Source organism: Natator depressus, chromosome 4 (genome assembly GCF_965152275.1).
Source record: "Natator depressus isolate rNatDep1 chromosome 4, rNatDep2.hap1, whole genome shotgun sequence".
Lineage (NCBI taxonomy): Eukaryota > Metazoa > Chordata > Testudines > Cheloniidae > Natator > Natator depressus.
The window spans coordinates 39,498,845-39,511,367 of NC_134237.1; the positions used below are offsets into that span (position 1 = coordinate 39,498,845).

The 12,523-nt window shown below is 41.7% G+C and overlaps 1 protein-coding gene across 1 annotated transcript in view; it reads left to right on the forward strand.

Moving 5' to 3' along the window:
* Window positions 1-6,156, forward strand: part of RPL7L1 (ribosomal protein L7 like 1) — a 38,146-nt gene extending 31,990 nt beyond the window's left edge. The window contains exon 7 of the mRNA XM_074950808.1: window positions 5,821-6,156. The gene's annotated coding sequence lies outside the window, so the exon portion shown is untranslated. The remainder of the gene's footprint in view (window positions 1-5,820) is intronic.
* Window positions 6,157-12,523: the final 6,367 nt, after the last annotated feature.

The following is a 12,523-nucleotide window of genomic DNA, read 5'->3' on the forward strand; positions in this document are numbered from 1 at the left end:
GAATATGATTATCCTATTTGTATGCTTTAGGATATAGATATTCAGGCCTGTCTGTAAAGGCCTAGACTCTAAGAATTTAGGTGTATTCTTATCACTTGGCTAGTTAGAGGTATAAAAGAAAGAATCAAAATCACTGTCTGCCAGTGTAAGGTCCTTCTCTTACTGTGCCAGTCTGAGGCCCTGTTCTTAGGCTAAGATCTTTGGCTAAGCAACAGGGGCAGCCATAAGCTGGGAAGTGACCGGTCACATCCTCACATTCCAAACTAGTCACATTGAAAGAGGGTGCTTTTGGGCTGTTAGGAATACACTCCTGTCCTGATAATGCCTATCACTTCCAGAGAAAGGGAAGTGCCTAGAAGATGTAAAAGGAAACTTAGTTTGATAGCATTCTGTCTGGCAAGAACTCACTTATCAATAGCTGGGATGTGAAATCCTCATTTCTTTGTTGTTCTATCACTGTAGTCCCCATTTCCCTATTGTTTGTCTGTATAATCTTTGTCTGGTTCTGTTATTGTTTCTGTCTGCTGTATATTTAATTTTGTTGGGTGTAAACTAATTAAGATGGTGGGATATAATTGGTTAAATAATCTTTACAATATGTTAGGATTGGTTAGTAAAATTTCAGTAAAATGGTTGGTTAAGGTATAACTAAGCCAAACTCAAGTTTTACAGGAAGTGAGTGGGTGTATGTGTGTGGGAAATGCCAACAGGGAATGGGGGTGGGGAAATTGGAATCATGTTTTGCTAAAGGGGGAAATGGGAACAGGGAATGGGGGTGGGGAAATTGGAATCATGTTTGGCTAAGGGCAGGAATGGGAACAGGGACACAGGTGTAAGGCTCTGGGAAGGGGGACACTAAGGAGGAAACTGGAATCATGCTTGCTGGAAGTTCACCCCAATAAACATCGAATTGTTTGCACCTTTGGACTTCGGGTATTGTTGCCTCTGTTCATGTGAGAAGGACCAGGGAAGTAAGTGAGTGAAGGAATAAGCCCCCTAACATATGCATGTATCATTGTTGTATGTGAAGTTATGAATATTGACTAGGGAATCTGTATTTTAAATGGCCTTACTCTAGAAGACACCCACAGTCGGCCTTTTAGGTACAACAATGAAGAAGCCAGACAGGGCTGATGGCCCATCAGCAAAGACAATGGACTGTGGAATAGCTTAACCTTCCTGTGGGTGTTTTGGCCAGCCTGTAAGCAATGGCTGCTATACACTGCAAGGGCATGTGACCAGCCCACATGTTTCTGGATTGGACTCCATCTTGGGATGTCAGTATTTTTCCACAAACTGGTCTGGAACGGTTCCCACCATATTGCTAAAGCTATATAAGGCAGGGAGTGACATCATCTGTTGTTCTTCACTCCCCACACAAGGAGACTCCTGAAAACACCTGAGAAACAAAGACTGAATGGGGGGAAGTGCTGAACCCAGGCTAAAAGAATTTCTAGCCTGTGTGTGATGGATATGAGGATTTCAAGCTGTAAAGCCAGTGCAGCTTGTCCCTTAAGAATCTTTAGCCTGCTTGTATAATCAACCAGGGTGAGAATTTGCTAATTCATATCCTATCTTTCTAGTATCTTAGGTGTAGTTTTGCGTTTTTGTTTATTTGCTAGGTAATCTGCTTTGTTCTGTTTGCTGTCACTTATCATCACTTAAAATCTGTCTTTTGTAGTTAATACATTTATTTTAAGTTTAATCTAAACCAGTGAGTTTGGAGTGAAGTGCGTAGGAATTGTAGCTTAAAGGGCAAAGGCTGTTGCTTAGCCCTCTCTGCATTGAGAGGGAGGTGAACTGGATAATAAATTCATACTGGTTGGGGTTTGGACCAGGGCAGGACGTTAAAACTCTGGTGTCCTAGGCTGGGAAGCTGGTGGTTATTTTGGCTGTAGCCTCTCTATTGTTGGTTCACATGCAGTGGCTGATCAGAGAGCCTGCATGTAACTGCCTCTTGGTATGTCCCTACCTGTGAATGCTGGTGGAGGTGTATGACTGGGAGCAGGTCTATAGCTTGTCACAGCAGCACAGTGTGAGAGGGAGCCCAGGCTGTTTGGTCAGAGGGCTCAGTGATACCCCAGTTTCAGGTGGCACCCCGGGGGGGAACATGTCACACCTACTATTGTGGCAATTTGGATGGAATGTGTCTCTACAGTACATGCTTTCTCCACTGCTGATTCACCTGATTACTGGTGCCTGTCAGGTCTGCCAGTTTGGCTACTGAAACAAAAGATCATAGCAACAATGCTTTAATCTGCTGATGCCAGCTTTGTATCAAAGTGTGCCTGACAGTAAATTTATGTGTGCAGTAATATCTAGATAGCTACAGTTGGGTTATAACCTGTCTTCTACAAATTGGCCCCGTGCCTTTTTTCTTTCTTCCTCTAGTTCTCAGGCATCATCATGTTCTCTATTATAGCCCCTGGCCTTGGTTCCCTCCAGCTGGCTTTCACATATTTTAATTGGATCCTCTGGCTGTATAGTTTAGGAATAAAGGGAAAAAGCAAATGCACTGTATGGACCAATTGGACTAGGAGAAATGACCTTTCTGTTATTAAGCTTTCCATATTTCTGCTCTAGTTGATTGCGTACACTTTAACACAGAAAAACATTTGGTCCAACTGGAACAAATTATATGCCTAGAAACAATAATCAGTAAGTTGCCTTCAGTCACTAAAGCTGTCTGACTGCTTGGTTTCTTTACTCACCCTAAAGCAAAAGCAAAATCACAAGTGTGGGATAAGACGTCATGTCATACAAACTTAGCTCCTTTACATCCCCAATGACTCCCATGGCAATTAACTGAATTCTGGTGATGAAGAAATCCCTCTCATGTTGTCTCAATACAACTGCCTTGAGACTCTATTATTTATATGACCTTTTTGGTATATTTACTAACTGATTTAGACCTTCTGTTATCACAATCCCATGCAGCTCTAAATCGTATTTTCTTGATTTGTCTCAAAGATTAGTTTAACTGCTGATCCATGGCAGGTCATAAGAGACCCGTAATCTACTATGGATACCTAAACCCCACTCGTTAAAGGAGTAAACTGTGTTCAGTGGATCTGATATACAGTATTTCGCAGTATCCTTCAGAGCTTGCCTATGCCTTAGTGCAGTTCATACTATTTATATTTCCATGCTCTTCTCACCGTGCTATCTATGCTTTTTGCAGTTTAGATTTTGCTATCTTTTAGTCCACTATATTTGCTTTTCAATCAACACATTAATATTTTGTTTGCATGTCTTGTTTGACATGAAAATGTAATCTAACTATAATAAATTGCCTATGTATAATACTTTTCCCCTTTATTTTTTTTGGTGCTGGAAGTCTTTTAATTTTATTGCTTTTTAATCCTTTTTAATTTGTAGTATTCTTCAATGTCTCATTACTCTCAATTTTGAAAAGTTTAATATTTTAAAGGTCAGTGAAATACAGTTCTTTATTCATAGCTGCATGCCCTTTCTTTCTATCTTGTGTTGTTTATGGCTGCAAATACACAAAACTGAGTGTTTCAGAGGTGTGCTCATCTTCATTTCTGTCTGTTTCTGGTGTGGCTCTTGTTCCTTTTTTAAACTTGAGAATTTGTTTATGAGTTGGTTTAGTTGCTTGCCAGAGATTTCTCTCCCCCCCGCCCCCCACTTGTTTTTCTTTAGAGTCCTCTGGTTGTCTTCTTTTATGCTCCTTGTTATAAGTCCCGAGATCCACATTATTTTCTACCATTCCTTTAGATCTCTCACTAGGTAGCCTTTATTGAGGAGAGTTTTGAAAAGGAAACCTTATTTATATTTTATTTAGTTTTCTCATAATTCTTCAATCATTGCTCCATTTCTTTCATAACACTATGGCTGAGAGATCTTGAAATATTTTGATTCTGTGGCCCTGGAAGGAGATATCCTTTATCCTCCTTGGCTTTTCTCATAATTACTTCTTCTGTTGGAAATGGTATAATATTACAGTTATGTCCCTTGGGCAGTTGCCAACTCTAGGGAGAAGGAAAAAAGGTCTCCATGCACCATATCTATCACCACTTCTGCAAAATAATTCCTAAAAGATCTTTGGCTTTAGTAGAACAGGATTTCCTGTTTTCTAAATGTTCTGGAACTCTTTGTGGTCTGTTATTCCATGTCTCATTATTGAATATGATTACCAAGACTTTGCACTTGCTGTTTCACCCACGTCTACAGGTTCAGTGTCACATCAGAGTTTGCTCCAGCTTCAGATGTACTTCTCCTTTCTTTCTGATCAGCTGCTTTTCTTTATAGCCAGTAATTAGGTGTGTGTATCTGTTCTTATGTTTGAAATTCCAACAAAAGTTCATTAGTATCAGCCTTGGTGGCTAACATACTTTTTTTCCTTTTCCATCTAATTTGGTTTAGCAGTGCATAGTAGTTCTGTGTCAACCCAAAAGGCTTCAGCAGGAGTTGAAAAGATGGATCTGGTTCCAAGGATAAATGGTCTGTACTATGAAACTTCTCTTCCCTAGAAAAACCCTTGCATCTTACTGGCCAACTGCAGCTCTTAGGCTTTGTAAATCCAGCTGGAAAAGCAAGTCTTCTCATTGGCAGGACAGCCTTATTGCTGCTTCTTTCCCTGTAGTCCTCATGGCTTTTAGCTCCAATTCTTTCCAGGCTTAGAAGAGAGAGATCCTCCCTCTATTGAGGCAGCCAGCATTCTAAAACTTGTTTTTCTTCCTTTTATTTCTTGTTCCCTTCCTGAAGTCTCCTTAAGATTTTACAGTGTTGCTCACCACCACAGTCTCTAAATATCTTCCAAGCTTAACATTTATGGCAGGTGTTGAAGATGCTCTGTCTGCAGGTTAGACCTTTAATCCTTCCCTGCTTTGACTGGAGTTTACTCAGCACATCACAGATGCCAGCTTGACTCCTTCACTGGGCTGAGATAGTTCCTCCTGGCATGGCAAACTTCTCACTTCTTTTGACAAAATGATTATTTTTTTTCTTAGGTGTGACTGTTAGACTTCCACTAGGCAACTTTAGGGAGTGTTGAGGTGCAAGTTTGGGTAGCTGATGAAAGCAGAATTTGTTTCTGCCTTCCTGAGTACGGAGTAGGCTGCCATTCCTTCTGGGTAACATCACTATTCCACTCATTTAATATCTTTTTTAATATTTAGCAATTTAAATAATTGTTACTATACATGAGCTCTCTGTTCACTTCTGACTCCACAGATTTCGTCCAGAGGTTCTTCTGATTTTGATATTGGCTTCTTCTACCACTGATCCTTCTCTTATCCAGGTGTGCCTCTTCCAGATCTGGATCTACAGTAGGGGTGGACAAACTTTTTGGCCTGAGGTGTTCCTGAGGGGTTCCAAAACCATATGGAGGGCCCCGTAGGGAAGGCTGTGCCTCCCCAAACAGCCTGGCCCCTGCCCCCTATCCGCCCCCTCCCACTTCCTACCCCCTAACTGTAGGAGCAGGATTTTATAATTGTACTATAAGAATAGAGGTACTAATGCATGTCTTGATTTCATTTTACCAGCCACCCTTTTTGAATAGCAGAAAGGAATGACCCTCTGGGACATTGGTAGGAATGCATCTGACAGACTGCCAGTGTCTGTACTGATGTTAAGGCAGGGACAGACAAGAACAATCCTTATGACTGATTATGGTCACCCTTTTGTTTTAGGATAAGTTATAATGTCTACTATGGTTTCCTATATGTATTACAAATTAGGCACTCTAGTTAAATATACATTTCATTGTTTTTAAGATTTAGTAAGTAAAAGACAGGATCTTGTATTGCGTCTATGTTAAGGAGATTCAAAATAAACTGACACTGTTTTTATTCTCAGAGGTCTCGGTGAAAAGTCTGTTTGTGTGAATGAGGAATGTATGCATCAGGAAAAGATAAGTTGTGAAGGCCATTGTTACAGCCAGCTGGTCAAGGAAAAAGGAGTAAAGAGACTTAAGAACACCAGAAAATCATCAACGCGCATCCATAGTGAGGGAAGGGCAAATTGACGAGACTGAAGTGAAGACTGGCATCCCTAAAGACAGGACAATTGATTAAAGCGGAACCAGGGCAGGATAACCCTATCGGAGGTGTATTGGAATGTTTACATCAGAAGATAACACCAATTAAGAAGTAACCTGTCACAAACTGACACAGCAAAATCCATAGACTTCAACAGAGAAAAGGAACTATAAGAATAGGGTGCTTTGCCGTGGGATTTGCCACTACTCCAGGAGCATTGGATCGCGACCGACAAAGGCCGGCTCCCCTCTGCGACTAATCTGGCTGGCCACTAGATTGATCCAGACCCGGTAACTATAAAAACATGACAGGACTGTGTGCATGATGTGCATGTGTGTGTGACTGAAAAGCATATGCTGACTGTTGTATTTTCAATAAATATGGCATATTTGCCTTCTCTCTTATGAAAGATCCCGTGTGCTTTGTATAGCATAACATAACTGCCCCCCCTCAGAACCCTTGACCCATCCAACCCCCCCTGCTCCCTGTCCCCTGAGAGGCCCCCCGGGACTCCCACGTCTATCCAACCTCCCCGTCCCCTGACCTCCCCCCTCAGAACCTCTGGCCCATCCAACTGCACCCTGCTCTTTGTCCCCTGACTGCCCCCCGGAACTCCCTGTCCCTTACCCAACTCCCCTGCTCCCTGCCCCGTTACCATGCTGCTCAGAGCAGCATGTCTGGCAGCTGCGTGGCCCCGCCGGAGCCAGCCATGGTGCCATACTGCCCGGCAGGAGCTCGCAACCCTGCCTCCTAGAGCGCTGGTGTGGTGGCATGGCAAGCTGAGGCTGCGGGGCATGTGGGACAGCAGGGGTGGGGCTGGGGGCTAGCCTCCCCAGTCAGGAGCTCAAGGGCCGGGCAGGATGGTCCCGCGGGCCATAGTTTGCCCACCTCTGATCTACAGCACAGATAGGGTGACCATATTTCCGTAAACTGAAAACAGGACACTGGTAAGAGATGAAAAGGAGTACTTGTGGCACCTTAGAGACTAACCAATTTATATGAGCATGAGCTTTCGTGAGCTACAGCTCACTTCATCGGATGTAGCTCACGAAAGCTCATGCTCAAATAAATTGGTTAGTCTCTAAGGTGCCACAAATACTCCTTTTCTTTTTGCGAATACAGACTAACACGGCTGTTACTCTGAAACCTGGTAAGAGATGGTGAGTGCTCAGAGGAGCTTACTTACAGTATGCAAAAAAGATATATTTCATGGTTTTATTTTACTTAAAACTCAGTAGTTACTCTCATTGTTTCCTGTCTTGTCATTCTTCAGGGTGTGAAGCTGCTTGATACCAGTTGTATTTCTCTGATGATGCTTTTTTCATCAGATTTGCTTGTCTTTCAGCACCTTGTCGTAGAATTCAGTACAGTCTAGAGAAAAGTTAACTCGCACACACAAGACAGCGTTCATGGTGGAGACATTCAGATGTGATTTTTCAGGAGACCATACACAATTCGTAATTGAAAAGACATGTTCAACAGGTACAGTCTTACCCAGCAGGTACAGCACAGATTCCACAGACTTGGCTAGATCTGTGTATTGTAGTGCATTACGGTCCATCTGTCAAACTCTTCTGCCACCTTTCAGTGACAGGCGTTCTCTGATGGTTCCAGTCTGAAAGACAACTGGAGACAATTGATTTTGCACTAGACCACTCATCAAAGAGACTATTCTCATCCAACATATTTAAGGTGGGAATTCTGGTGTGGCATGCAGCGAGGCTGTCTTGCATTTGCTCCCACTGCAGCATATTCCTCAGCAGAGCCCACTCAGACTTTTTGGTGCACTCAAAGGCAGGTCTCCAGTGCTCTAAGTAGGGCAGGCATGCTGTGTAAAAATTGTCTACTACATCGTAAAACTCCTTTTCTTTCTTTTGCCTGCATTCTACAAGATTCTTGTGCAGTAGGTTCTTCACTTCTGTTGTGACAAATCTTTCTCCAAGCCTCTCCGATAAGTTAACGTTCAGGGAACATATTTGCAGTGCAACTTCTGTCACTGACAAATCGTTTTCTCTGTCATTATGTTTTGAAACATGGCAGTTTGTTTGGTGGCAAATAGAAGACACAGTTGAGTGGCAGTATCATCAAAGAGCTTCTTTAGCAGGGTTGGGCATTTATCTTGAGAAAGAAAATATGCTTTAAGCCCATTGAAAATCAACAAAATCCTGTGTATTGCTGGTCCCAATGAGAGGAATCATGTACTACCTGCTCTAGTAATTTGGTATCCTCAATTTCAACAGATCGATAGAAATCTTTCAGCTCTTCAACACTCACTGTGTAGATATGAAAGTATTTGTAAATCTTTACAGCAAAGCTCTCCACATCTAAAGGAAGACAGTCGACTGCAGTTCAGAGGCAGTTGCGCACAATATGTGCACCGCCTCCAATACCGAAGATCTCTTTTCCTAAGTTGGCCTGGAGCTTTCGCCTCAGATTGTTTTTCCCACAATGTGTGGCACCCCTAAAATTAGTATTAATGTTGTCTGCACAAATTCCAACATAAAAGAGTACTTCTCAATCACTTGCTGGCTGAGTGCGCATGGCAAATCTGATGTTTCTCTGGGTAGAGACGAAAAGTCAATAATTTTTGTGCAAGCTCCACTCAGTGGGAGAAAATACCGTATAAGAACAGGAAATAGTTTTTTGCTTCTTTTTGTTCGATGCATCCACACTAAGCATAACAAAGGAACACTTGTCCAACTCAAGCTGCACTTCTTCAATGGATAAAGGGGTAAGACATTGCAAACGATTGCCTCAGATTTTGTGCGAGCAGATGAAAACTCTAGGTTGGTACAGTTTCCTAATTAATTGTAATGTACAGTCACTAGACCAGAAACTCTGTCTGTACTGCATGGAGTGGTAAGCAAACACTCCCTCACTGGCAAAAACTTTTTCAGCTTCTATGTCTTGCTTCAGAAAAAAATCCTGAAACACTTGGTGTTAAACACTTACTTTTATTAGCATCTCTGTGTTTCTTGCTTTGAAGGTTCTGGGTAATGTCATTTTGACTGCTGTGGGCAATTGAGAAATGTGCTCCACACGCCTCACATACAACTTTGCTGTTGTCCAATGTTGAAGTGTCTTTTTTTTAAAAACTTGAATGGTTTTTGGAGGTCTTCATTACAATGACAGACATTTCCTAGACATTTTTATAGCAAAAAATGATCACACACAAACTATTGATTCTTCTCAGGACACAGGTATGCACAGCCCCACCCCCCCGCCGCCCCCCATGCACACAAAAGGAGCCAAAGCGTCACGTGATTGGTGGCAGCACTGCCTTCACAGCTCGGCAATGGAGAGCATCAGCTGCTTGCGGGGCTGCCTAGCTCTGAAGACAGTGCCCCCGCCAGCAGCAGCACAGAAGTAATGGTAGCATGGTGGTGTTGCCACCCTTACTTCAAACACAACCAGCTCTTGACAACAGAGAATGTGTGTGAATGAACTGTTTATGCTCCTTTATAGGGATTTTTGGGATACATGATGTCAGTCTGCCTCTGGCGGAACCCTGCTCCTGACAGCCCCTGTTTTGCTGAACCAATTCCTTGCTGTGGGCCAAGTTAATCTCCAAGTTGAAGGGTTTACACCAGAGATCTCTATGGCCTGGTAAATCTTCTACTGAATCACTAGGGTAGAATTTATTTGCAAATGTCCCTTCACAAGGCATTCTCTGAACACTGGCTCAGCCCAGCATCTGAACACAGCACTCTGCCTCTACAGCAGGCAGCCTTTTTGGCTCGGGGGACTCTTAGGTACCACAAAATGTGCAATTAAAAACCCTTCCTATTTCAGACTGTCTCATCACTCAGGCTCCCACTCTAGGCAAACATTGAAGCTGTGAAGAGACCATCACACTGCTTTCAACTGCAGCTGCAACTCAGCTAACCAACAAAAATCAGCATTTACAAATTAGAGCACTGCCACTAACCCCCATCGGATGACCTGCATACGCCATCCTTCAACCCTGCTGATGCTGACAATCCATGTAGCCATGTTTTGTGCCCATCAATAAATGGGGATCCTACCGTCTTGTTGCTGACCTTGCACTGAGCTGATAGGAAAATTAATTTAGTGCTTCTATACGCCTCCTGGTCAAGTTGCTCAAAGCATTCTATATTGAGCCTCACAGTAAGGAAGGCTCAGACTCTGATGCAACGCAGAGGTAAGGGTGGGAATACCATGTCACCCTTACTTCTCTGCTCTGCCTTGCAGCCGGCAAGTGGGGCTGCTGCCCAGGGGGTCAGCTCTGAAAGCAGCGATGCCTGCCAGCAGCAAATTCCTCAGCTGCTGCTGGCGGGCATCGTTGCCTTCAGACCTGACCCCCCGCCCCTGGCAGCAGCCACAGCTCTCCGCTTTGTCACCATACACATTGTGCATCCTGCTCAAAGACCCGTGGCTGCAGTCACTGAACTCAGAGAGGGGTGCACCATTCTAATGTGGGCAGCACACTCATTTGACCAGAACACCAGGCTGCTTGGGAAGGGATTTTACATCTCTGAGGCACAATCCTTTAAGTAAACTCCTCACTATCCTGTGGTGCAAGCAGTAGACAGCTGTCCCAGGTTGACCCAGACATAAGAACTACCTGTAGTGTCCAGCTGGAGAGCAGCGGCTGTTGCCTGGGGGGACATCTCTGAAGGCAGCGCTGCCTGCACAAATCAGGGACAAATGCCCAGTTTTAGTGAAAAAGTAGGGATGGCCAGAATAGAGCTGAAAAATGGGACATATGGTCATCCTAAGCATAGAAGGTTTAGCTATTGTGCATTGAAGTGCTTCTGCATATTATGAAAATACTTAAAATAGGTCAGGAGTTGTCAGTGTGCAATAGAAATAAAATGTGAAAAATGCATGAAATTGGCTTTCTTTTTAGTAAATGTATTGTTTCTCAGGAAGTAGGTGGGATCAGTATTAAATCACTTTTGGCTAGAGCAAAGCACAATAAGTGTGATAGTCCACCAATGTGTGGGCATTTCTGTGTTACAAGTGAAGGTCCTGTACTGAGCCATCACAGGTTACATAAATAATTGATAGAACATTTTACTCTTGAATTAAGTGCTAAGGAAGTTATTGTTTTTGTGAAATTCTGAACTTCTTGACACATATTATGGTACAGTTTGACTTAATTCAGTTTCTTTCTTGTTGATGTAGTTTGTTTTTAAAAGGTTCCCTTTGTAGTTTTGTATCTCTGTAGTATTGGATTTACAGGATAAATACTGACACTTAATATCAACAATCAAAATAGTTTAAACAATTATTTCTGTTTTGGTTGGCTAAAGCCATCTTTAATAATGTAAATCATGGACTAGTATTCTAACTCATTTAATCCAGTGCTCTTTCACCTACAATTTTAAATCTCCAAAGATTAACTATATGCTTCAGACAAGTACTGTAAAATCGTACGGGGAAAAAAGGGAACTTGAAGTAATTGTTGAGAGCTATTGGGACCCTTGACTTCTTTCTTCCTCTCCCAATAACTCTGATGAGAGGAATCAGACATGATTATTTGAAGTTCAGTTTTTTTTCTTGACAAAGCTCCCCCAAAACTTGAATAGTCAGCCATGAAAATTGGAAAAAAATTGTCTGCAAATTTAAGTCAATTCCTTTTTAGTGGAGTTTTAAAATTAAAAATAAAAATGTATAAACCTGTAGGATTTTTTTGTAAGATTTACTTTTTGTTTTGAATAATGTAAGTAGTACTGCATGTGTTTTGTAAACTGTACTTATTCAGATGACTGTTTCTTTCTTGGAAGAAGAAATTGATTTGGGGCTTGCCACAGCCCCATCAAAGTCAATGGAAAAACACTCAGTGACTTGAATGGAGCAGATCAAGTCCTTACTTCATATAAAATAATTTTCTTACTAATTCAGAAAAAAATAGTAATTATTAATATGGAACAATGATTGGCTAATTTCTTTACAAAGACCCTGACTATTTCCAAATGATATTTATGCAAGTGAATTAGGAAGGATTTTTATGCTAGCTTTGCATCTGGACTACCAGAAGATGGCACTGTTTACATATGAAATCTGTGCCCTTTCATTTAGCTCATAAAATATATTTATTTCACTTATCTTCATGGGCTTTAAAAATATTTAATTCAAACCCAGTTCTAGGTAGATTTTTGCCAATTTTATAAACATGATAAGAATGTCAAGGAGACATTTAACTTAAAATTGGAAACTAAAAATTTATCCCAAGGGAAATAATCTACTTTTAGATTTAATAGCTGTAACTGTTTTTATTTCATACCCAACATCTAACCATTACTTTTTTCCACAAGCAAATATTTTTCAGTAGTATAAATTGTTGTCATTCTAATTTCCATAACACTTATAAAATAGTTATGAAGTTCTTTCCTCCTGCATTCAAATTCACTTGATTTTGTAAAATGAATTTACTGCTTCAGATAGGGGTCAACACTCTATCCATTTAACAAGTACACCACGAACTTCACTCACAGTCTATCTTTTTCGGTAAGGGCAAGAGCCTACCTAGATCAGTGTACAAGCCCATTTTTAAT